The sequence below is a fragment of the Podarcis raffonei genome, chromosome 3 (assembly GCF_027172205.1).
Source record: "Podarcis raffonei isolate rPodRaf1 chromosome 3, rPodRaf1.pri, whole genome shotgun sequence".
NCBI classification, from domain to species: Eukaryota; Metazoa; Chordata; class Lepidosauria; order Squamata; family Lacertidae; genus Podarcis; species Podarcis raffonei.
The window spans coordinates 52,859,381-52,885,886 of record NC_070604.1 but is presented as its reverse complement, the minus strand read 5'-3'; the positions used below and the strand labels follow the sequence as shown (position 1 = coordinate 52,885,886).

Genomic DNA, 26,506 nt, shown 5'->3' with positions numbered 1-26,506 from the left:
TTTGGTACTGTATTTTAAGTCTCCCACTAGCAAGAGCTCTGTCTCCCAGATTTCTGATGGCTACGGGACATTTCTTTTTGCAATTAACACAGAAGGCCCGTGTACACTCAAAAATGTCTACTAGGGAATCCATTCCTGATCTTTTTGCAGGAATCATTCTTGCCTTCTGAGAGGACTCATGCAGTGCACAGTACGGTGGCCTGCAGCAGGCAGAGTTTTGGACTAGGGAGACCTAGGTTCAAATCCCCACTCAGCTATAAAGTTCACTGAGTGACCCTGGGCCAGTCACAGTCTTGCAGACTAACTGCACTCACTGTGTTATGTTAAGGATTCAGTGAGGGAGAGAACTTGCCCTGAACTTGTTGGAGCAAGGGTAAAATTAAGGTGTAATATTGAACAGATATGAATCTCACTGGCTGGCTGCGGCAAGCTACAATCTCCCATTCTTAACCTACCTTACAAAAACATAAAAAGTCTAGCCTATGAGAAGATACCTATGGGAAGCCTATAAGCAGGACCTGAGCACAACATCATTCTGCTGGAACTTGCAGTTCCCAGAAACTGGCATTCAGAGGCACACCACCTCTGATACTGGAGGTAGAACTTAACCATCATGGGCTGTAACCACTGATAGCAGCCTTTTCCTTCAAAAGGCATCTTCTGAGAGCAAATTCCAAACTTTAACTATGTGTGAAGTGTTGTGAGGATAAAGGGGAGTTTAAAAAGAGAATACACATATTTCAGGCTCTTTGGATGATTTAAATACATATGCAAGTAATACATAAAAATAGTGAAAAATTAATTGACTCATGTACATGCCACTAGCATACATAATGAAGATTTGCAATGTTCTTCTAACAGTAAGCAATGCTGTGTCCAGAATAAGATAATCAGTTATGTAACTGCTGGTTATACCTTATTCCAAGCATTAAAATATGGGATCTGCTTCGCATTTGGCATATAGTTTGGTTCATGTCTGATCATACTTGACATAAAAACTGTGGTATTTATGATATCTCTTCTATGCCAGCTAAATGATGCTGTCTACCAAATGCACACAAAACTGTATTGCAGAAAAACAAAAATTAGCAAATTGAAGTAACAGCCATTAGGCTTAATGGGTTTTCTGCATGATTTTAAGTGCTGAAGAAATTGCCTATTTCTGCCATATAACTGTCATTTATTTATAAAGTTTGAGACCCAACTCTCATTCCAAAATGTTCAGTTCCTGCATTTCTTATGAATTAAATGCAATCTATTGTACCATAAATCCACAATGGCGAACAAAGGCTACTTTGTTGCTCTTGTTGTTTAGAGAGTATACTTTTAAAACACCAGTGTAGCCACACAATGAATATTATAGAGAACTCCATGCAGAACATTACAAGACTATTACATATACCAAATATGGCAAAGGTAATACAAGGACCTTTCTTTAATATACTGCCTTATTGGCACACTGCAGCTGCAAAAACACTGATTAAAAGGCAAAACAGAAGCCCATGTTGTAATATTGTTCTCTGGGATTCCCAGATACAGTGGATGTGCAAATCTTGTCCTTTCTGCCAATAAATTGCTGTAAAAATCTTGTCTGGGTGGAAATTCAAATACTGATAGCTTAACAACACAAGGACCAGGATTACCATTACTATGCTTGCTGTATTACTGGGTGGGATAAACTGTACAGGGTCAGGGAAGGAAGAGGGCTTGCATGAATCTCTCTGACCACTTGCATGAATGTAGGAAGAGAAGGATATAGCAAATGGGTCAAAGGGATACGGTACTCCAAATGATTCTCCATAAAACCTCTGTGCCTACTACTCCATGCAGTAATGTTCTTGGACAGTCCTTTAAAATAACAACCCTACTCCAAAAATACAGCCCTCTAACAATGGTACTAACACTGCATTTTAAAAGAGAAAGGTGTTTTTGTCCCTAAGCGAGTTGTAGATCATGGATTTTATATATATATATATATGTGTGTGTGTGTATATATATATCAACAACAGAGTATTTGAGAGGATGCGTCCTGAATATTAATCCAAGTGTTTGAATTTTAAAGATTTATGTCAAGAGACAAAAACAGTGTCTCTAAATTACCTCAGCATTACGGGTAGAGGGGGCATATGTGTTTGTGCAGATTTCTTTGCAGAAGAGGGTTTTAACATATTGGTTCAATGTGCAGGTGTGGTGGGTCACTTATATTTGTCTCCAGTTGGATTTAGCTCATGCACTGTAAATAATTCAGCTTGACAAGATTTTCCTTTCAGTTTGCCTTATTACTAACCTCTTTTCTTCTCCCCCCCCCTTTTTCTTCTTCTTTTTTTTTTTTTTACAACAGCCCCCTCGCTTACATCACCGTGTAGTAGGATTTAAATAGCTATACATGCCATGTTTCTCCTGGAAACAAAACACACGATTGGCCAGTCCGGCAGCCAGCCTCTGCCTACCAACAGGGATAAGCCCGACCTCGCCAGCCAATAGCGGCAGGGCTCGTGCCGCGGCGAGAAGCCAATGAAACGTCTGTCACTAAGGGAGGGAAATACATAGAGGCATGAAAGGTCTGTCATGTGTGTTATAATATTATCATGCCATGTCAGTGATTTTATTTTCGCTCTGATCTTAATGTACTTTAAATCGTAGATTAAAGAGATAAGTGGTTGATCCTTTGCTCGGGGTTCTAATTCGGTATCCAGAGAACGGAGCTCACTAGGAATGCGATGTGTAGTACTATCAGGTTGTAAAGGGGAGGGGGAAGGTGGAGGAGATTTGCAGGAGTGTGCAGTAATGTAAGTACAGTTTTCTCCCTTGCTTTCTGGTGTGTGTGTCCCCCCCCCCCCTTTTAAGGATCCTCGGGGCAGTGAAATGTACCATAAATCTCATGCCGAATGTAGCTCCTCTTGTGCTGTCTCTTCCCTACCCTTCTTATTCCATTTTAATTTTCTTGGAATGGCTTGGAAAAGCAAAACAAAACCATCTTAAGATGGCTTGTGCGTTCAGCAGACGGCTGAGATTTAATAGTATCACAAAATGAATGTTATGCAAAGAAGAAGCAGCAGCAAAAAAAGAAAGGTAAATACATTGTTTACATGGATACCTGTGCCTGTGTGTGTTTCTTCGTGTGTTGGGAAAATAAAGTGGAGCCAGGGATTGAGGAAAAGAGGGGTTAGATATACTGTTAATGTCCTATCAAATCTTTGGTGTGTTTTTTTTTACAAAATAAGTAAAGGGAAAAGGGTACTGGCTTGTTCAGAGATGCTGAAATACTTGCAGGCTGCTGCTATTGCTGCTTGCAAATCCCTGACAGGGTTTTTATACATAAGAGAAGCTTCAGGAAAGCCAGTATGGAGCAGTTTTTTAAAAATCCAGAATAGTAAGCAGTGCTTTCCGGGTTCCAGTTTGGCACAGCCAAAATGAATGTACCTGTCCCTTGAGCCAAAGCAGATAAATAAGCCTCTTTTACAAAATTTTCATCCAAACCTAACATAGGTGGACCATTTTAGAGAAAGCAGAAAAGAAGAAACTAGCAAGATGATTTAGAGCTTACAAAAGAAAAATACATGTATATAGCACTGCAAGCAAACTAGTCAGAGTATGTAACGGCAGAGAGAAGCTTATGTTTACTTCTGTTTTATTGTCTTTTATTGGCTTCCTTTCTTCAATTCTGGGCCTCTCCTCAAAACAAGACAGAATAAATAACTGTTTCCCAAACAGAATGTTAAATATATTTAAAACCTGAACAGTGTAATATGACTAGATAGCCACTAACAGCGGGCTGTTTGGTTGCCACACACAACTTTCAGAATGAAGTGAACGTGGTAAAGCTGTGGTACTTCTGTGGGGCTTTGAGACTGTTGCATTATGTGCTAATAGTTGACTGACTGAGTGATGTGGAAGAGGTATGCTTTTCTAGACTGAGAGACAAACCCCTTAAAAAGCAGGGGCAGAGCAACAGCAGTTAGGCAATCTAGCTTGCTTCATTTGGTGACCAAGACATGTTTCCAGATGTGAGAGAAAGTGGCATTTGCCAGCAAAGGATAATATTACTGCTTAAAAACATTTCTGTTTAATTATCATTTTCCACTTAAATTTTATTTTTCTTGAAGTGTTTTTCTAAATTGAACGTTGAATCCAAGATACCCCTAAATATGTTTTTTCCCAGGATGTTTTAACAAGGAAACAGGTAGTTGGAATCCTTCCTAGTTTCAACTCGGGATAATGACTCTCAGATTACAAATCTGCTTGGTAATGAAGCGGAACAAAACCAATGTGGAACATCAGAAACCCAGAATCTCATAGAACAGCCAGACCGTTCAGAGGTCTGGTTAGAAATAAGATATTTTTCATTATTCTTCCTCCTCCTCCTCCTCTTACTGTGAATGGCAATGGTGGCCCTCTAATCTTCTGATTCCACAGAGGGCTGAATCAAGGTCATAGGGTTATACTTACAGCAGCTCACCATAAACCCAGCTCTGGATAATGCTCTCACTTCCTCATTAATAAATTCTCTAAATAAAACAAACATTAAAACAAATCAACTGATGGCAGTAATGATGTTTCTAGGATTTCTGGGTCAACATACCGGTAAGTACTAGAAACATTAACACAAAACTTATGGTCCAATGCAGAAACTTGTATGTTTTAGATTTAGGGCTTCGTATGGAAATATAAAAAGACAGTCACACTACACTCCTAACCACACTTCTGAAGGGACAAGTTCCAACTTGGTAGTGAGCTGACAGTCTCACATTTTTCTAATCGATGATGTTGTTGCTTTTTCATACTGAAAGCATTGCAGCCACTGGCAACGTTTACTACCTTGGACACTTTGCTGGGTAGTCCACTTCTAGATGATCCACATTATATCTATCCTTCACCTGGGCTTATTGCACTCTTATACCTGCGATTTTGGAAAGAGAAGCAGCAGCAGCACAATGAAGCGCGAGGCCGGCCTGATTACTTCCGATACATATTTTATTTGAACAAAGGCACCAGATGGGTAATAATACACTGACATTAAACAACATATAATATAACTGAAGCCAATGCAGTGGATGAATCATAATAAATACTAAATCCTACGTAGCCTAACTTCTGCCACCAAAAGCCAGCCTAAATGACATTAAAAAGTCTTAAAATGTTTCCTGGTGCTTTTATCACATTTGGTGAGATATCAGTGTAATAAACCTAACTTAACCTAACCTTGCAAGAAATGACTTTCAGGTTCTAACATTGCAGAAGAGAAGACCTCACAACATGCTATTGATGAGTCTGGGAGATGACAATGTGGAAGAAGTAGTCATGTATTTAGGATCCAATTCAGTAAGGGGAGCAGAGATGGGGAATGCATGGGAAGTCTTAAAGACCCAAACAGGAGGTGGGCTAATGCAATGTGTTTAAGGACATACTTGGGCAGCTATTTGTAAATAAAATTCTTCATTTCTAGTGTCGATTTCTTGCCTGAGGCAAATCGATCCATTCTGTCCCATGTCATATAAACCAATCTAAAAAGTACAACTTCTTATAATAATTTCTGCCTCAAGCATTTGGGTGCAGATGGTATGTTGGGATTATTATTTTTTTAAATAGTGCCACAAGATCATAAACATATTGGGTCCAGTTGCACATATCCCCAATGAATGACAATTCAGCTGCACAGACCTTGAATGGCGGTCAAAATTAAGATGAGTCAAAGACTCTTCCAAATAAACACATTCTGCATTTTCCCATCCCAACATTCTGTGGAAAAGCTGTGCTGCCTGGCTAGCTGGCCTTCCATTCTAAGAAACTGCCATTTCTCTATATTTAATCATAGGCATAAGTGAACCACAGACTATTTTTTCCCTGTTTTCCTGGAGAGAAGTTTTTATATTTAATTTTCTATTATTTTTTGGTAGCATTGGATTAAAGCTCTTGACTTTTTAATTAAAGATCAGAGGCACTGAAGGGCTGTTTCTTTTTTTGAATCGTGTACTTTGCAAGATGAAATATGAAGTGCATGTTCACTTCATTCATCTTTCTCCACTAGTCAACAAATGCAGATTTAAAAATTCCCACAAAAGCAATGGGACGATTCTCCTTTGTCATGTGCTACAAATAGGCATTAATTATCAACATACACTGAGCCCAAACCACACTTGGTGGCAATCAGTGATGTCACTAGGGCCCTTTCTGCACTGTACATTACTGTGTGCGTGCATGCAATGTTGATTCAGATTACTTACCGCACAACGGTATTCTTTCTGATATTATGCCTTTCAGGGAATGAGATTTTTTGTCAAACTTAGTTATACCTTTTTTTCTGAGACAATGGCCTCTCCTAGGAAATGAGTTAGTGAAGCTTGAATTTCCATTCTTCTTAGTTGTCCTACCCTTTTTCCATAAAATGTGTAACTACCTTGGATGTTGGCACAAGTAGAGTGTGCATTATAAACATTAAATGAGGCATGATCCCCACATCTGCAAGCAACAGTCAATACTTTCTGTGTTTTCTGTATTGTTATTTATAATTGTGGGGACTGTTGTTTAAATTTGGATATTGGAAGAAAGGATAAGCAAGAAACAGAAATCCAAGGAAATGGAAATGTGGAAACAATTGTGATGCACCATGATATCCAATCAATATGATTCTTGCACAACAAAGGCACATTCTGGTGGCTTTAATTTCTTGGACCTAGTATGCTAACTCAGTACTTCGTTATACTTCTGTCTAAATGCACAGGGTTCCCCAAAGCAAACTGTTTATTTGCTTTACATTTTTATACCACCTTTCTGCTCCGAAACAGCTAAAGCATTTTTGAAAAGTAAAACACTAAGAGCATAAAAGCAAAATAGGAATAAAACAAGGACAAACACCAAAAAATGGATAGAAGTTGTCTTTAGCAATTAAATTGTTGAATTTAAAAGCCTGTCAAAAGTAAACCTCTGTGATATCTGAGAGAGATACAGAGATACAACTAGGAAGTTGATTCCAAAACTGTGGTGCCACCCCTGACAAGGCCCTGTTCTGAACACTTACACTCAGACACCATATCTAGTGTGTGTTCAGCCTGGAGGAGAGGGGAAAGAACGTACAAGTAGAAAATGTGAAAATGACCGACATGGCTATAGTGCCCTTGGAACACCACCACAGCAAATAACAAGCAATATACTGAACACACAGTGTGTGAGGGATTGAAAGAGAAGAGGGAGTAATGCTACCTGAGTGCTCTGCCACCGTTAGCTGTCCACCCTGTGGGGGAAGAGAGACTACACTGACTGAGTATACACACTCCTTCCCCTTTGGGGGTTGTTGTGGAACAATTGTGAGAATGGGGACAGCTTTTTCTGCCCCGTTCATCCATCTGTGAGAATGCAAGGTAAAAATGCTCATGAGTCTTGGCTAGTACAGTAGTGGCAACAGTTGGAGTACCTGGTCTTTGACGGCAGAGAGCTTGCATGGCTGCGGGATAAGGGCCTTGCCTGTGTGCGCGCGATCCTGCTCCTAATTGCTGCAAGGTAGGAGCAGTATAGTTCAGACGATGCCCATATTCCCATAGGGACTCGGGAGGCATGGGAGCGGGAGTACCCTGTGTGGGTGCTCTGTCCTGGCATCCCCAGGTATTGGAGTGGAGTAGAGTTTGGTGTTGGATATTTGTGTCTGGAATTCTAGAGAAGCATTAGCGATGTGCTCCAATTCCCAGATGTGTTGCAAGCTTGGGGTGTAAAGTGCTCTTTCTCCCATAGTTTCCGGCTACCAGAATTCCCCCTTATTAGCATATAATGTGTGTGATGAAAAAAATATTGCACCTGATCTAGGGATGGTGTACAGTTGCACTATTGACCGGGGTATGGGAGAGTCTAGAATGCAGCATAAACATGTTGTTCCTCTGTTCTGTCTATGTCGAAACCACAACTCCACTTGGTTTTGGCCATTCCACCAACGTATCTGCACAATTGTGCTGATGTATCTCCCACGGTGTTCTGCCAGCATATAGAGCTCCCATCAAATCTTTAATTTCCTCGTCCAGTAAATCTTTAGTATGGGAATGTGCCCTTAAAGACTGGGCATTATATGGGTGTTAGATGGAAAGTGGTACACTTCAAGTGGTAGTCCATATGGATAAATTACATTGTTGTGGCACACAACTGTAACAATGAAAAGCTGCAGGATGTAATAATGTTGCCTCTTCAAATAGATGAGTTTACACCAATGGGAGGCCACTGCAATTCTGCACCAAGACTGATTTTCAGATGGCAAAGCAGGTGACGCAGATCAGATGCATGTTACTGACACTGCAAACCAGTCTTGCTGCGTGTGAAAATATTAGGGCAGATGAGCACTGTAATTTTTTCTCTTTATTTTCAGAAACGCTTCCAGTAATTTTAGCCAGTTTAAAAAAAACATCCCCCATTCAGACAGATTCCAATCTTACGTCAGTAAAGGTCTCTACCTCTGGTAGGATTTTTTAAAAAAAGATCATGAACATTTGTCAAAGCAAGTATCAGGCTTCTCTTTCATAGTGTAAAGAGCTGAAACAAAAAAGTACCTCATTCATTTTTTTTCTAGTCAAAGACATTTTAATTTAATTATGCTGGACCTTAAATGCCGGGCATAAACATAGGCTAAGAGGAAGAAATAGTTGTGATTATGTAACAGCTAATGGCGCCCTATTAGAACAGCGAGTATACCATGATAAGAGATCTCATTTCCCCTTTACCCATCTTACAGAATTCTTACAAGACTAATTACTTTTCTTGCAGCTCTTCAGTGAAACTTTGTAATCCATACATTTATTGGCTATAGAAGGACATTTCCTTCTCTGCAATAATAAAATAAAATTTAGTCTTAGCTAGAGATACAGGCATCCCAACTTCAGGAATCCCAAGTCCTGATACCAGTAATATAAACGTACATATTATGTATTATAATCAAGTCTGTGATTGCATTCCCTCTTAAATGTCTCTGATCAGTCTCTATATCGATTCATAGACCACCAGTTGTCGTTTTGGTGATGCAACTAACTTCTTTTCTAGCTATTGTTGGATTTTTAGCTAAATTCTCCATACAGTAGTTTTCTTTTGTAACTGAACAAATGAAACATTAGGCCCTCAATGAATTATATAATACATTTGAGATCTGGACTTTATGGAGAAAACATGCTGTTGTCCCGTCTCCGTCCCCCACTCACATGATATAAAAGATCCTCCCAGAACTTATTTATGGTGCAATTCACCCTTGCAACATTTTTCATGGGAGGACACATTTGTGCAATTAATAGTTCCAATGAACATAGAGAGATAAACTTAACATTAAGCTAAGATGTGTTATTTATCGGTTGCTAATTTGGTTACACATTTTACTGTGCTGGACTGCTGGTTAGATGTTTGTCCGATGAATTATGTGATATTTGAAGGCTTTAAAACTCTTGGTCCCGTAATAGGCATTATCATGTCTAGTTGATGACAATCGGATGTTAGCATAGAAGTGCAAATGTTACTACAGGATACTTACACTTTATTTATCTCGAGACACCTGAACTCTCTTACATATACTAACACAGGGGTAGGCAAACTAAGGCCCGGGGGCCGGATGTGGCCCAATTGCCTTCTCAATCCAACCCGTGGACAGTCCGGGAATCAGCATGTTTTTACATGAGTAGAATGTGTCCTTTTATTTAAAATGCGTCTCTGGGTTATTTGTGGGGCCTGCCTGGTGTTTTTACATGAGTAGAATGTGTGCTTTTATTTAAAATGCATCTCTGGGTTATTTGTGGGGCATAGAAATTCATGCATTTCCCCCCAAAAAATATAGTCCGGCCCACCACATGGTCTGAGGGACGGTGAACAGCTGAAAAAGATTGCTGACCCCTGTACTAACAGATTTATCACCTGTATAGTAACATTTGTTCTTTATATTTCTTTGTAATATAGTTATATAGTAATATAGTAAAATAGTTGTAAACTATTAGCAGAATTCTATACAACTTAAAAAGTTGCCTTGCAAATTCTATGATCCGGCATTTTCACATTTCATAAAAAAGGAGGAAATTGCCTCTATTCTTTCATTAAAATATGAAATTGACATAAAAAAAAATAAACAGCAGTTTGAAAGATTACTTAATATTTCCTTTTTAAATGCTCCATGCAAGACAATCACTCATTGATAAATCATATAACTATGTTCTTGGTCATCGCTTTCCAAATTTTATATAGCACTCTTGCCCTTCCCCACCCCCACCCCCCGCTTTTCTGCTTGAATTATCCTTCAGGATGAAGGCTCTAAAGTTGGCTTTCTAATTATATAACATGGGAATGACATAAGGCCAAATTCTACTTGTGCTCTCCACCCACCCTATATGTCTCCCACGTATCCATTCTCTTTCTACATTAAATAGAAAAGTATTTCATAAAAGCACATTATTGCAGAGCATAATTTTACATTCATTTTTAGGTTCTTTTGTAAGTACTACAGTGGGTTTTTACCCCTTATTTCATCCAGTATTTGAGGGGACGTTTAAAATATCTTGTCCCTTTCCAGAAAATTGTGGACTCTTACTGTATTATGTATTGATTTTGGTTTGGACTATGACAAATGTATTCTATATTTTGTGGAAGTGTTGGCAGTTGTTTTACCAAGGTTTTTACCAAGAAGGCCATTTGCTGTATAGATTAGAAAACAAATAAGAATTGTAATGCTCAAGGATGTGGGTTTTCATACTTTTGACCACTTCTCCTCTAAAGTTAATAATTTACTTTACAAAGTAAAATAATCTTTAAAGTAAATCCTGCTATCTAAAGTGTCAAGATGGTGGGCCAGATCCAAACAAAAATATATGAATATGTCTGCTGAACTTGTTGTAATTGGGAAATGTTGTTCAAATTATTACTAAAATGTATTGCGGCAACCACGAATTGAGTGGAGGGAAAAACTAACACAAACGGATACTGCTGTATTCCTTTTTTGGACAGTCGTTTAACACACAACGTCCAAATCCTGCAGCACAGATCATTTACTTACAACCTTGTACAAGTTATAGCATAAAATAAATTTTAAACAATTTGATATAAATAAGGAAGGATATATACATCACACAAAGACGCCAATTGTTCTAGGTACCACGTTTCGAAAAAAAGGTAAACTAGGAAACCCAGAAAGCAGGACATTTTAAAATGGGCCTTTTCAATACACCAATGGCTAAGACTATTTAAAAACAAAATTAAATAGTCATTCGGCAATCTTAGAACTTTATAAAAGCTACACTTCTTTTAATTCCCTCTTCCCCCTCAGTAATTCCGAGTCAGATGCCGTCAGTAACATTTACTCTTAAGTAAGAGAGTTGAAAATGTTACAGTTAACTCTTTTTCAAGGCATCAAGCTTAATGCGTACTTTAAAAAAAAAGACCAACACAAAATCAAATACACTATCAAAGCATTTATAGCAACTTTTGCGATTTGATTTTAATTTTCTGAAATTATCCAGTAGTGTCCATGTTAATACATGTAGCATAGACCAGGTTATTGGCTGCACAGTAAAAATAAAAAGGATTTCTATTTACCTTTTAACTGTTCCAAGATCTATCCAAGTGATTTAGAAAATGTTGACCTGCAAAATATAAGAGTAATAATCTAAAATGTTCTATATCTGGAATTGTAATTCCTATTTCCATTTTCAAGGTGTATGCTGATGAGACTGATTATGTGATACTTGAGTCTTACATAACCAAGACTTGCATTGCAAGTGTTTCATCCCACCCTTACCCCAAGATTTAATGAAGAACAAAATAAAGGAATGTAGCTGTTTATCTTTAATAAACCTTGTTGCGATACATTGGACACATATCAGATTTAATGAAAATGCAATGCATGCCTAAAATTATGGTTATGTAAGTGATAAATAGGCAACAATATAGACAAATAGGTATGCTATAAAGTAATATTGTATCAATTTTTACAACACTCTTTTTATCAAAATAACAGGTTGTCTACTATCAATGGTCTGCCTAGATAATGAAACTAAAACATTGTTTTGCTTCTTAAAATGAACATAACACATTTCTTTTTAACCCTTTTGCTTTTCTACCCATCTTGCAGGTAGAAATAATTTCCTAAAGGGTTTAGTTTTTTTAATGGATAGAAGAACAGAATGCATATAAAACAATACTATGCAACTACATTCATATTAGGATTGTGTCATCCTATTATAACAATTTTAAGTTGAATTTATCATAGTATATATATAAAGGGCCTGTTACCCCAAAAAAGAGCCTATTTGCTAAGCCTAACTTACACCTATAGGTGGCAGTCTGCTTTCACTAAAAAGATGCTGGACTTCTCATTCACAGTGTTCAGAACTTGTGCATGGAAATTATACTGGTGATGTGCATGCATGTACGTGCTTGGAGAGAAGGGGATCAAGGAGGATCTATGCTCATTAAACATACAAGGAGAAACTTGTGTAGCATTGTAACCCATTTACAGTTTCCAGAAACGAGTGAAGATTAAATGTGACTTCAGAAGGGTCATTGTGAGTCTTGGTTTAATTTATTCACCGATCAGGACTGAATTAATTAAAAACATTATAGATGGAAATATCCCAGTAGTTCTGCAAAATAAATTTTCAGCACCAGCAACTAATGCGTGTTTAGTTTTTATATTGGAACTCATTACTACTGGGGCTTCCATGATCCAAACCTCATTTCTGTTATCCAAAACTTCTATTATCTGGTTATCAGCATTTCTGGCAGTAATGTCCTGAAAGGCCAATACCATACCCAAATTAGGGCTACTGCGCAAGCCCAGCATTTCATCCATCTTGTCTTAATCTTTCACTTGCTGAAGCAGCAAATCAAAAGACCCTGCCCTTTTTCTCGTCCCAGTTCACAGTGGCCAAGATAAGCTGAGATTTCACATAAGGAAGAAAAGGCAGCCCTGTATCATGAGGTTGTTAATGTCTGATGTTTTATTATGTTTTCATATGTGTTAGAAGCTGCCCAGAGTGGCTGGGGCAACCCAGCAAGATGGGCAGGGTATAAATAATAATAAAAGTATTATTATTTGCTATTATTATTATAGTCCTATAATATTCTGATGCCATTTTGTGGGGAAAGGCTGTGTTTGAATTATTGCCTAAGAATACCTCACAAATGGTGACAATTTTGCCCATTCTCATTTACCATATTTTTCGCTCTATAAGACACACTTTTCCCCCTCCAAAAATTAAGGGGAAATGTGTGTGCATCTTATGGAGCGAATGCGGGCTCCATGGCTTCAGCGATAGTAACGCAAAGCCTCTGAAGCGCAGTGGGAGCGCTCCCGCCTCGCTCCGGAGGCTTTGCGTTGCTTTCACTGAAGCCTGGAGAGCGAGAGGGGTCGGTGCGTACCGATCCCTCTCACTCTCCTGGCTTTGCTTCGCTGGAGAGGCGCTGCGCAGCTTTCCCTCTCTGTGCAGCACCCCTTCAGCCAAGCGGGAGGAGAAATGGAAGGGGCTCCGTTTCTCCTGCCGCTTTGCTGAAGGGGTGCTGCGCAGAGAGGGAGAGAATTTTTTTTTCTTGTTCTCCCCCTCTAAAACAAGGTGCATCATATGGTTGGGTGTGTTCTATAGAGCGAAAAATACGGTAATTATACAACCAATGCAAGAAACTAACTTATACTGAGTTGGCTCAACGCTCCATCTACCTCCTCATTGTCTGCACTGACCAACAGAAGTGCACCAGAGTTTCAGGCAAATGCTCTACCAATGAGCTACAGTTCTTACCCCATAAGCTGCGGCCTGGTTTATGCACTCACCTGACCTGTGCTCCATTTTATGAGCTGGAAGAGGAGTTTCTCTCTTCCACCATGCATATAATGTAACAAGGGAGGCAGGTGCTGCATTCACAGATCTGTATTTTGATGGCATGGTTTTTGCTTTATTAGCCACCCTGTTTTTATAAAGGAAGAGCTATTAAAACCATTATTTAGACACATGAGTCTTCTGCTTCACGTAGGCCGTGAATAGTATAAGAAAGGCCAGGAAGGGTGCCTCTCTGTGCTGCCTCATTAATTGGAGTGCTAGCCCACTGGGTGTATAAATGGCAACATTTGGATAAGTGTGCTAGTGCTGGCACTATCATTATTACTGCTGCTATTTAGCATTTGTTTAGTAGAATCAGTGCACCATTGCACTATCTGTTAAGAAGACTTTTATAGATAGGACAGAGGGAAACGGAAAGGGCAGGACTTGATAAGCAAAAGTAGAAAGGATAATATAGTGATGACTGCAGGCAAAAGAATAGCAGCATATCCAGACTATCTGTATTTCAAGGGAGGGATTCAAGTGAACACGAAATCTAGGTTTGCACAGCTAAAGTAGGTGAAAGAGCTCTGTCGCAACAAATTCACTTTAAAAAACCTGTTTTTTGCAGTTAAGAAAGTGATGGGGAAATGAACTACAAAGTGTGGGGAGAATGAATGGTTAGCAGGAAGATGCACAAGCAAATTGGGATGTTTTCAGGATGAATTCTCATTGTCATAGAACCTCCTTGCAAACAAATAGAACAAATTATCAATAAAGACCAGACAGAATTTAACCTCCATGTAAGCTTTGTGTAAGCAAATGTGGGTGAATGTTCGATAAACAGGACGTCTGGAGGAGTCCTGAGGACAGAGTGTGCTAGTAAAATATCTGTAGAAAAGTTGGGTTTTGCAGACAGATTAGAAGGAGGGAAGAGAGGTGACTTAATAGACAGTGGTGGGAAAATATTTAGGATTAGTGCATTAATTAAAAACCGGGATATAAACTTAAATATGAAATCAATTTTATTTTTTTAAAAAAAATGGTTGTAAATTATTTAGTCTCGTTGTTCAACTGACTATGCTTTTACCTTTAAAATGTCAAGGATTCTGTATGATGTAGACTATTTCTGAGTTAATATTCCTAGCACCCTTGAACAACATTAGCTGAACAAATATTGCAGTCATGATACCCTGGAGTAGTTCCCTAAGTCCCATTACAATTGGATAGAAATAAAACCTGTTTAGGACCAACATTTCCTATATATAAGAGACACCTTGAAAATAAGATTCCACCATCCCCAGATCCAAAGGTTTCTGTAGCAAAATGGCACACAGTAAAAATGAGGCTTTTGACAATTGCAGTGTGATAAAGTGGAGCAGGATCCATATGTACTCAGTTTTGCTGGAGTTTATGAGGCTTTCACGGGGAATTCCTTTTGCAGTATAGATGCAATTGATAGAGCCAAAAAAATTAGATATGGAGGAGAATTCAATACTCTTGAAATAGTATATGTATTCTGTTATGGCCACAGAGGCCTTAGTGAAAAATGTAAATCTTAAAAGTCACTTAAAAGTCTGGATAAATCATTCCACTTCTCACTACTTCTCAATCACTTAAACTGAAGGCAGAAAGAAAGCAGAACATTTAGACTGCTGCTCCGAGCCAGACAGTTGCTTCGGTACAACTGAACCATGGATAAACCAGATATAAAAGGCAGACCTTTTGCATTAAAAGTAAATAGATTGGAAGGTGGATGGTTAACTATATTCTTGCTCATCAGCTTCACTTCTAAAACCTCTGAATACAAACAGAATAATTAAATATTTTAGGATTTTCTTGATTCATAAAGGAGCACTCCTCAATTCTTAGATTAATTTGTACAGTCTATACTATATACAAGTGAGGAGATACCAATTCATAATGTGATGGATGCAATCTAAATGCAATATATGCTGCTTGACACAAGTTTCCATTGCTTCAAAGACATTTTTGTCGGGATTGTTTTATAGAGTGAAAAGGTGCACCATAAAACATCTGATGCTTTCTAAAAAACAAGTCCTCTAGCTCTCTTGACTATTTTATTCACCTTTGGTTGCAATTTTAAACACACAGTGCAACTGTATGCATGTTTACTTGGAAGTAGACAACACTATTTTCAGTAAGGCTTACTCCTAGGTAATTGTGGATAAGATTTTTCCCAGTTTCTACGGAACTCAATGGGATATATGTCAGAGTAAATACAGATATATTTGGGGCATAAGTAATAATATATAATTAATTAAACACATATTAAAAGATTATGTCCCTGCTCCCAAGGTTACAGTCTAAATAAATCAATACCGGCAAATTCTGAAGTAACAGATTTTGCTGCACTAAATACAGCTAAATACGATGGAGCAAGTACTGTTTGTAAACCACTGCTGAATTTAACAGCGGTAGTAAATATTAGTAGCTCTGATATACTGTACAGGAGTAAGTCCCGAAATGCATGTGTTTAGTTTCTTATTATTATTTATTTATTTTTTACATTTTACACCACCTTGGGTTGAATATCTGGAAGACGACTCTTATGTTTTTGAGGAGTTAGACTTCATATTGACGGGATTCAAGGGATGAATTCTGGATATTTGTAACAAAGAGGTGATTAAACGAGTCATCTTTTGCTATGATCACTTTTGCCATATGCTTATTTCCCAATTCTTCAGAAATAAACAAACGTTTTGGACAGCTAAAAATTGACTTGCTCTGCAGAATGCAGCAGCAAAATACGAAGCATCTTACTCGGCAACATACTCCCCCTCCGATATGGCTAAAATAGACATCACTGCACTTCATCGTTATACAGTGCTGGTACAATCGCAGTGCAAGAGTATCCTGAGGTATCCATTGAAAGGTAGTTGATTCAGACTATGAGTCTCTGCTTTTGAAATGAAAATGTATTAAAAGTGTTCGGTCAAGCAGTTACTTTGTTTTAATAGTTAATGTAAATAAATATATAGATCAGTTAATACTACGTCTCAAAGCAAATGATGTTTTGCAGTTATTTTATAAATATACTAGCTTCTCCAAAGTATACAATGTAATGTCACTGTTTGGGAAATCAAACTTGTGTGACTCATGAGGTGTTCATAGGCTGTCACCACTGCAAGGGTTACATCTCTGATTGCAACTGGAACAGAAATCCATCTGTTAAAGCTGTGATTAATTCATTGATCAACTGCCCATGCCAACTAATGGATTCATGCTTTTCGCCCTGATTTGAGGATTCCTTTAAAAGTCAGGTATTTTAAGATAGGTACTTATCGCTTTGCATCAGCATCATGATTAGCACCGGAAATGTGGAGCTTTCAAGTGAGTCCCCATATTTAACTGTGTGTTAATAGGATGGACACAATCCAAATATATTTCAAGTACAAGGAAATTCTGATTGCAAGGAAAAACAATGACTAATCTGATGCAAAAATGCCAGGTGCCATCCAAATCTATTAAATGTAAGTGGAGCTTTTCTATAATTTAAAATGCAATGTGGATTACACTCTTTAGTAATGACAAATTACAGGCAAAATAATGGAAGCAGATAAAATATGCTTACAGATAGGCTAAAATAAATTGAATAGTAATATTAGTTTAATTTATTACTTTTAAGAATGCTCATAGTACAGTTTCAGAAGTGGTGGTAGCCATGTATTTTAGCAGCTGAGGATGAAGTTTTGATTGAACAATAATTTATTTTTAAAAAAATAAAATAAAAAATAAATGATCATCCTCTGCAACTCTGGAAGTTTTGGCCAGCAAAAACAGGAAAATAATGCTTTAAAATAACTATTGATCTTATCTTTTTGAAGTGCTTTTAAACATTTTTTCTTACTGAAGTCTGCCCAAGCTGACTCAAACGTCATCAGATAAATATAGAAAAATCGCCTCCTTGCCCGCTAGAAAGTTGAAGCAAGGTCAGGTCTACATACATATCATGTAATTTAAGGTTGCCAGATGTCTCTTACTTAAAGGACTTTCCTTATTCCAGAACAGCACAGCTCCATAAATGCAATGATCATCCCTCCTTACTTTAAAATCTTCCAGCTCCATAGAACTTCACAGAGACTTCAGCTTGGCAGTCTGCTATGCTTTTAAATTTTGATCTGGCAACCTAATTGCAGCAAGACTTCATCCAGAATGAGTGTATATTTCATTATTTCCCTGCCCTCAACTCCTACAGTGACAGTTTAGATAACTCCACACTTACATAAGCCTAGCTTTCCCCCCACTACAGTTTCTGGTTGTTCTTGCTATCAGGGTAGTTAAAAAAAAAAATCATTTACCATGATTTTTTATAGCTTTTTTCTGTTTACAGTAGTATTTACATTTGCAGCAAAGCATTTGAATCTATTTTGAAGTGTGCTAATTCATACAGTAACAACCTCTAAATATAATGCTGTAATAAACGTTGTGCATTGTTGTTGCATTCAGTCCTTGTCTACATACTTGGCTGCAGCTGTCCTTCTGGTATATTAAGGTTACCGTCAATTAAAACACCCACCAAGATAACTAAGTTATAGTGCATCAATGGGGAATCTGTGGACCTTCAGAAGTTGATAGGCTGCAATTCCCATAATCCCTGAATGTTGTCCGTACCCTTCTAGTGTCCCGATTTTCCAGGGGGAATCCTGGAATTAAGAAAGCCATCCCGGCTTCTGATTTCATCTCGAACTGTCCCTATTTCCCCTGCCACTGCTGCTGCTGATGCTGAGCTTGGAGAAGAGAGTGAGCTGGGGCTTGTCATACAGAGGTGGTGGTGAGGGAGCACCCCACTGCCTCTCCAGGACTACAGTGGTACCTCGGGTTACATACGCTTCAGGTTACATACGCTTCAGATTACACACTCCGCTAACCCAGAAATAGTGCTTCAGGTTAAGAACTTTGCTTCAGGATAAGAACAGAAATTGGGCTCCGGCGGCGCAGCAGCAGCGGGAGGCCCCATTAGCTAAAGTGGTGCTTCAGGTCAAGAACAGTTTCAGGTTAAGAACAGACCGCAGGAACAAATTAAGTACTTAACCCAAGGTACCACTGTACTGCCGCTGGCCTCCTCCCTTGGGCAGCTTGTAGCGGCTGCTGGAGAGCGGATGAGGAGGAGAAGAGGCTGTTGCCACTGAGGCCCAGCCCCACTGACTCTGAGAGGCAGGCAGAGGGCAGGGCTGCCCTTGGTGGGAACAAAGGAGTGGTAGAGCCGAGCGCAAGGAGTCTTGGTTTTCTAATTAAAGAATGCTTTGTGCATCCACATCTAATCCTCTTTTCTAAAATTTATTTGTTGGTGTATGTTTTTCTTTTTGTAACCCTACCAAAGGATAAAATAAAATCAGGATTAAGGAGTTTTTTCAGGACAGTGGAGGGTGTGTGGGGCTGTGTCCCATTGGTGATGGCACCCACTCTTCTTCTGATAGGAAATGCTCTGCAGGGAGGGGAACAAAAAAATGGGGGGGGGGTGTTGGGGAGGAGTAAGAAATGTCCTTATTTTCATCTGAGGAATGTTGGAGGGTTTGCATTGTCCATGCTGACGACAGCTGTTGGGAGTCAAACACCTGGAGTGCCACAGATTCCTCAGTCCTGTCTTGTGGTGTCAGAAGGGCTGGAATGTAGCTGGAAGGGTGGGCAAACTTACTTAGCAAAAGCGTAATTGCCCGTGTTTCCAATACCTACTTTGGGTGCGCCTATGAATTTGGTTACATAGAACAGAGCTTGGGAAATTCATTTTAAAAGGGGTTGTGTTATGATATCCAAAAAAAGGAACAAGTTCCAGATGCAGTTCATCCTTTTATAAAACTGACTAGTTCATTTCATCTTGTGTTCATCCAAATGATCGTCGGCAATATTTTTCACCATTAACTATATGTTACAAGATGCAATGCTGAAGTATAAAATATACTTTATAACACTAAGAAAGCATTGAAACATACACACACATACAGAGAGAGAGAGAGGGAGGAATGTGAATTGTTTAAAATCCACGAACGATTAAAAAGTATAAATGTGTGTAAAAAAAAATACATGCAAAAGAATGGACTTGAAGATGAACTAGAAATTATTAGACCCCCCCCCCAAAAAAGTCCCATTTGGAATGCAGAACTTCTAATTGTTTTAGATCCCACCCAATATTATTATCATGGTCCGTTATTCTTCAGAGCCTTTCCAGAGACTTAACAATGCCTCCATCATAGCTTGTTTTAAACTGTACATTTTTCTATGAAGTGCAATAGTTATTGGATGGCAGAGTCAAGATAATTGATGGTAACTGGTTTTTTGTAGGGGGACATCTTCAATGAGCTCATTTTGCTTCGGCATCTTGCACTTTAGGATAGTTATATTCAGCTGGCATAATAAAGCAAATGGGGATCCTTCAAGAGATTGAAATTTGCATATTAAATAAAGGTATATTGATTTCTCTCTTGGAAATATACCAGGCCAAGACACAATGTTTCATATTTAATATTTCTTCTGGTACTTAATTTTTTAATAGGTTGGTAACATGTAGAGTGTCTTGGCCTGCTTTACTCATCTTTTTAGCGATATTTTTTTGAGGGAGGGCTTTTCAAATACCCAGTACTAGGTAAAGGATGACTTTAAATTTGCATATATTTAAATGAATAACAAAATGCTAATATACTATAGCCACCTTGAGGAGTGGTAATCTTACTAGTACTACAACAAATGAAGTTGAAAGAAAACTATTTTTATAATGATGATACTTCAATTATACTATTGTTTTTAACACTGTCAGTGAGTTTTGCGGAAGCTGTAAAGAGTACTCTGCTCAAACCAAACCAAATCATTTCTTTTTTAAAAAATCTGATCTACAAAAATGTAAAGGTACATTCTAAGATAATTGCATTACATTGCTAATGCAAATCCTATTTAAAATAAAATTTGAGTCAATTAGGTTATATTCATGGATATAAAACCTTTTGATTAAAGAGCTGCTCTTTATTAACCAGGAAATGCATTTTAAAATATATTAAACTATATATTTTAAATCCAAGTATTTGTAAAAACTGCAGGCAGCAGGCTCATCCCTGTTTTTTTCCACATGGGTATCCATTGTGTGGCACATACATACATACATACATACATACATACATAATCTGCAAATAACTGATATATGATGCTCTATTTTAAAACTCATTTTATTCCCCTTCAATTTTATGCAGATTTGATTGATTACTCAATTTAACCTTATATGGGTGATACGAGTTAAGGTTTCATTAATGGTGTGACAATTATAAAAATTAAGAGCAAGTTCTTAAAGCATTTTTTCAGCAAATAACAAAGCACACCAGGATCATTTTCGCCTTATAATTGTCCCATGAATTGTAGATAGGTGAGGATCCTGCCCTGCCCCGCCCCCAATCGCCGCCCACAGCTCGGGATACCTGATAGCACAAGATTTCGTTTTGTTTTTCATGTCACAGATTAACAAACACTTACCAATCTGTGATTGTAAAAGGAAGCAACTAAAAATAGGAACAAAGTCTACCAAAGAGTGGGGTAAATATATAAAGTTATGACCCAGTGATTGATAAATTATAGCAATTTCAAATCAATATGAAATTCCTATGTTCAGTCATATTCATTCTGTCATACAGGCATCAGTTTAAATGTATGTGGTGGGGGGGGGGGAATGACAGAGAATTCAGTTACATAATCCATTAACCAAGATGGTTCAGCAGAATCAATGTCACATTAGGTGCTTCATGGCAGCCAGTTGCCGGAAAACAAACAACAGAAGCCACATTTTGCAGAATGTTTTTGCACAGCACTCCACCTTTGCTTCCCCAGGGTCCCTGAAAAAGAGTGCCGCTTTTGGGTCTATGCTGAAGATTGCATGGTGGCTGGAAATGGTACAGAATGCATCAACCTGATTCCTAAATGTATGGCATGCTGCAAGAGTTATTGGGCTTCTTCACACTGGCATCCAGGCTTCATTCAAAGTGCTCCTTTGATCTGTTTGAAAATAATTCGTTATGTTGTACAGATGTGCCATATTCTTCATACTCTTCACAGGCAGAGAGAGATCTGTCAGGAAACAGTGGACCAACGTAAAGTAATGGCATTCCTTACCATAGGTAAAATATTGTTCAGGTGAAACATTGTTTGTGCAGATTCTTTGTTCATTCTTATTATATACATCAATTTTATTCTAGCACTGTGCACGTAGCATGCTTGCTTGCTTGCTTGCTTATTTATTTACAAGACATTGTTTCACACAAAGTATTGGGTGAAACACACAAAGTATTAACTCTGGGGTTCGGGTTGTTTTTAAGTTAGGGCTAGTAGCCTTTTTTAAATAATATTTTTTTCTGTAAGAAAAATAATGGTTATTCAGGTGAGGGCCTTGGCAAGCCACCATGCCTTGTCTGTTCTGTTTCTTGTCAATAATATTAGTTGGTACACATCTCAGTATCTTAATGTATAAGAGTTATTTTTTTCTCCACTTCTCTGACAGAAATCAATCAAAATACAGCCCCTTCAAAGATTTCAGCCAAAACAGAAATATCCATAATAAGCAGATTCTATCAAGGCCTGGCTTTTAAGATTTATGGTTAGCAATGTATTATTGTTGTTGTTTTATGATTTTCTAGTGTTTAAAACTGCGCTACTTGCTGGTTAAAAAAAAAAACCAGAGGAGAAAACAAGGGAAGTGAGGAATAAGGGATTTTTGTATACAATAATGTATATGAATAAAAATGGAAATTTAAGTAGAAAAACAAAATGTGAACTATTTTATTTCACAAGAGTCCTCCCATCCAATATTTCTTTTCGTGAACACTTAGAAGCCAGTGGTGAACTTCGCCATTCCCTGTCATGGATGTAACTATACACAAAACCGAAAGGTTTCCCTTGTCCTGTTAATGCTACAGTGAGCAAAAGCTTAGAAAACAGAGAAGCACAGATTTGGCTCAGGAGAAAGAGGTTGAATTGTTATTTTTATCATAATGTTATTTGATGAGGAAACTCTTTTTTTGTTCTTTGTTTCAAATTAAATAATCTTGACTTTGTAAAGTCCAAGTGCTATGCTTTACTACATCAGCCTAGGTGCTCAGAATGAACACAAAGCAGGATGTTAGCAAAGCTAGTTAACATCCCTGACAAAATACAGAGATATAAGTTTAGGATCAGAGTACTACTCAGAACCACTACCTGATGACTGAATGAACCCTTAAAGATGAAGAAACAGAAGAACTGAAATGTTTCTAAAAGAAACATTGGCAGATTATAAATTTGAAAAATTAATAAAAATTAATGGGGGGGAAGTTGGCAGATTATGGGAGTGACAATTAATACACTTCTGTTTATTACAAAGGAAATACATAAACAACATGACAAAATTTGGTGGTATTTTAGACGTCCTCATTAAAGGCCGATCACAAAATTCCAGTTGATCATATTTTAGCCTGGAAAATAAAACCTGATCTTGTCCAGAAATATCTAAGGAAACCTATGTGGGATGAGGTTTGTAACTGCTATCTTCAAGTCACACAGGCAATATCTTTCTCTCCTCCACCCCCGGCCTTTAAACTGGGAAGAAAGAAGTTGCTGTAATTGTAATATTTCTTGTATCTCACTCCTCTGCAGTTGCACACAGTGCAGTGTACAAAAACAAAAAACAAAACAGCCATTTATATTAAAAGCAGCCATTCAACACCATATATAATAAAGTAAGCTTTAAAGCCCGAGGTGGCAACATGGTCAGTCAAACAACCATTAAAAGCTTTCAGAAACAAATGGGTTTCATTTTCTTTCTAAGAGGGAGAACCAAACACAGTTTAAATGGAATTAATAACTTAATGAATAACTGTTGCCTAGCTTGCTTTTTTTTTTTTAAAGGCAGAGCATTTTAACAGTTAATTTTCCGTAGTCACCATTGTAACCAATTTTGTAGTGGTGAAATTGACTCAAGTATTCACTGACATTGACCAAAGGATGACAAATGGGAAAATAAAGATGTTCAGATGCTCTGGGTAGTGTTCAGCTATGTTTTACTCAGAGTACCATATTGACTGCGAGTGCTGGAAGACCTGCTCCCTGCCTTGCATTCTTTTTCCACCTGTCCTAGAAAGGCAGAGCCCTGACTGACTCCAGCTACAAAAGCTGAGCCTGCTGCGTATTGATTAGAAGGAAGTTGGGGTTTTGGGGTGAAGGAGGGGTGTTGTTACTGCTATTATTGATATTTTTATCTTTATTTTAGATTTATTATGTGGAAATGTATGTGGAAATTGTGTTTTTAATGTGGAAATTGTTTTAATTTGATTGTTTACTTTTTAACATTTTATTTATTGTTTATGACTACTTTTGTTATGTTTGTAATTATATATTTTTCAGGTTGTAAGCTGCCTTGAGCATGGTTTTAACTATGGAAAGGTGGCAAACAAATAAAATTATGTATGTATGTATGTATGTATGTATGTAGACTCATTGAAAATGGACCTAATTTAATTGTTTATTATATTTACTGGGATAACACAGTAAGATGGGCAACATATTTGTTGTTGTTGTTGGGGTCTACTCTGAATACAACTTAAACGCCCCCACCGTTTGTAAACATACTTCATGTGGAACCTGTTTTAAATTTCCACTTTCTCATATGCATGTTCAATTTGACAGTGTTAAAGCTGCCAGAGGATCTAAATAAATAATAAATATAAAATGTCCAGTTATCCATGAAAACTCAGATAGGGATGGTCGGTGGGACTATATAGGAAATGTCGCATTTCTGTGACTTGGAGCGGGTAGCAAATTTACATGGGTTACAGTTGCCACCTTTTCACTACAAATTTGACTGCCCAACAGAAAGCAGCAAAAGGAACGAATCTAAAAGAGGATTGAAAGGTATCCTTCACTAAGGGATATTAGGCCGAAGTGAACAGAAGAATCGCTGAAAGGATATTACTCCCTTTTTAAATCTGGGGCACATGTTAAAAGTTTCCCTCAGGCAGCACGTGCATTGCTTTTATTTCTTCAACACATAACCTGAACTGACAGTAACCTTGGCACCAATACATGGGCAATATTTACAAAAGGATGCACCATTTCTGAACAATGTCTCCCTAATGTAGGATAGGCAGGCTTTTCTTGATCATCAGGCATGCATGTCGTCTTGGTCCAGCAATTTTGTTTGCAGACAAATGTAGTCATTGTGGACCCAGAAAAATAAAGCGAGAGAAAATTGCTATTCTGCATTTGAGTTTTTGTTTCCTTTTATCATTCTGCACATGTCCTAAGGCGGTACATAGAAGTTTGCTTTGTATCAGGCTTTTAATTGGTGTGAGCATGTCTGGGTTCTTCACTACAAAGCTTCTGGCAAATGCTGGAGACACACCTCTTCACCCTGGCCTTTCCACCAGATCTAAGAGCTCTATCCCTGTGATTGTAATCTGTTTTTTTTAAATTTAATTCTGAATTTTAAACTGTTGTAACCTGCCCTGGGACCCACTGGTGAAAGGTGGGGAAGAAGAAGAAGAAGAAGCAGCAGCAGCAGCAGCAGCAGCAGCAGCAGCGGCGAATGCACTAATCCCATCAATGTTACAAAACCACTGGGAGTTAAGAGGCTGGTGCACTCATTTGTGTGTGAGAAAGACAGTTTGCTCTCCCTTGCTCTTCTAATCCCCACCCTTTTGGCCCAAGACAAGGCTAAACAATTTTCTTGGCAGCAGCAGATGAGACAGCAGTAGTTCCTCCAGGCTGGGTAAGTGGATGCACCTGGCACATCATGGTCTTGAATAGATGAGAATTCTCCCACACTGATGCATGAAACCACCCATTTCATAAGCAACCCCACTCTGACAAAGGCTGCCTCTGTCCATAAGATCCTTGGAAACTGGCAAAAGGGGCAAATGGAAGTTTCTGAAAGAACCTTGCCACAGTGATGAATTCAGCATTGGTGAGAACAAGCACAAGGATTTAGCTACATGGCAAGGGGAAATGATGGCTTCACACCAAAGCGAGAGGTACTGCCAAATTCAGAAAGGCTTCCATAATTATATTCTGTCACAGCTCTTTAGAGAATTCATCTCTCTCAGTGCGGCATCTCATAACTTTTAGTTCAAGCCATGGCTGCTACCAGAATAGATTGTGCCGGTTTTGCCGAAATATAACAGGATCTGTTGGCATTTATTAAATGGGAGATGTGCTTTGAACACACGGACAGACCTTTCACTGGTTAGTTTATGGAAAACTGATTTAATGGAGAGAAGATCTCATTTGCAGTATATTAGGGACCACAACCATAACTCCCAAGTCTAGACAATTGGCAATTCATTGTAAGTGAGGCAAACTTAATAAATAGTCACTGCAGGTGACAGATTGCATTGTGAAGGCAGTCTGCATACTCTAAGGGTAGATCTGCTCCACACTGACTCTTGGATGTGGGAGGGGATACTTTCTGTGATACTTTCTGGGGATACTTCTAGATCTATTAGTTGTTTTTTCTGCTAAAACACTGAAGTTTTAGAGGGAATGTAGTCAACATCTATTCAGAAGCAATTCCATTCTGCTTTTTTATTTGCTTAATTTATATCCCACTTTCTCAAAGGAGTCAAATGTGGCATTCAGCCTTCCAATGTTCTAGAGTTGAATCTTGGCACTCAGTCCAGGGCTGAGGTTTGGTGAAGTCTGGCACAGTGAAGCCTTTGGACCTATGTGCTACATAATAATATATTTTCTCATTTCAGTGTTCATTAAACTTATGCTTAGGCTATATA

At 38.2% G+C, this 26,506-nt stretch overlaps 1 protein-coding gene and 1 long non-coding RNA gene across 5 annotated transcripts in view; one reads left to right on the top strand and one right to left on the bottom strand.

The window, feature by feature from the left end:
- The window catches only part of ARMC2 (armadillo repeat containing 2), an 82,688-nt gene that overhangs the window by 44,066 nt on the left and 12,116 nt on the right, over positions 1 to 26,506 (bottom strand). For 2 of the 4 annotated variants that reach the window (XM_053381611.1, XM_053381607.1), the window contains exons 2-3: positions 11,539 to 11,585; positions 4,450 to 4,508 (exon numbers count right to left, since the gene is read on the bottom strand). The gene's annotated coding sequence lies outside the window, so the exon portion shown is untranslated. The remainder of the gene's footprint in view (positions 1 to 4,449; positions 4,509 to 11,538; positions 11,586 to 26,506) is intronic. The other 2 variants (XM_053381610.1, XM_053381609.1) reach the window with 1 other exon arrangement.
- LOC128410418 (uncharacterized) lies at positions 13,270 to 24,983 on the top strand. Its single transcript, XR_008329502.1, has 4 exons — positions 13,270 to 16,397; positions 16,509 to 16,650; positions 21,810 to 21,871; positions 22,252 to 24,983. It is a non-coding gene; the product is annotated as an uncharacterized LOC128410418 (long non-coding RNA).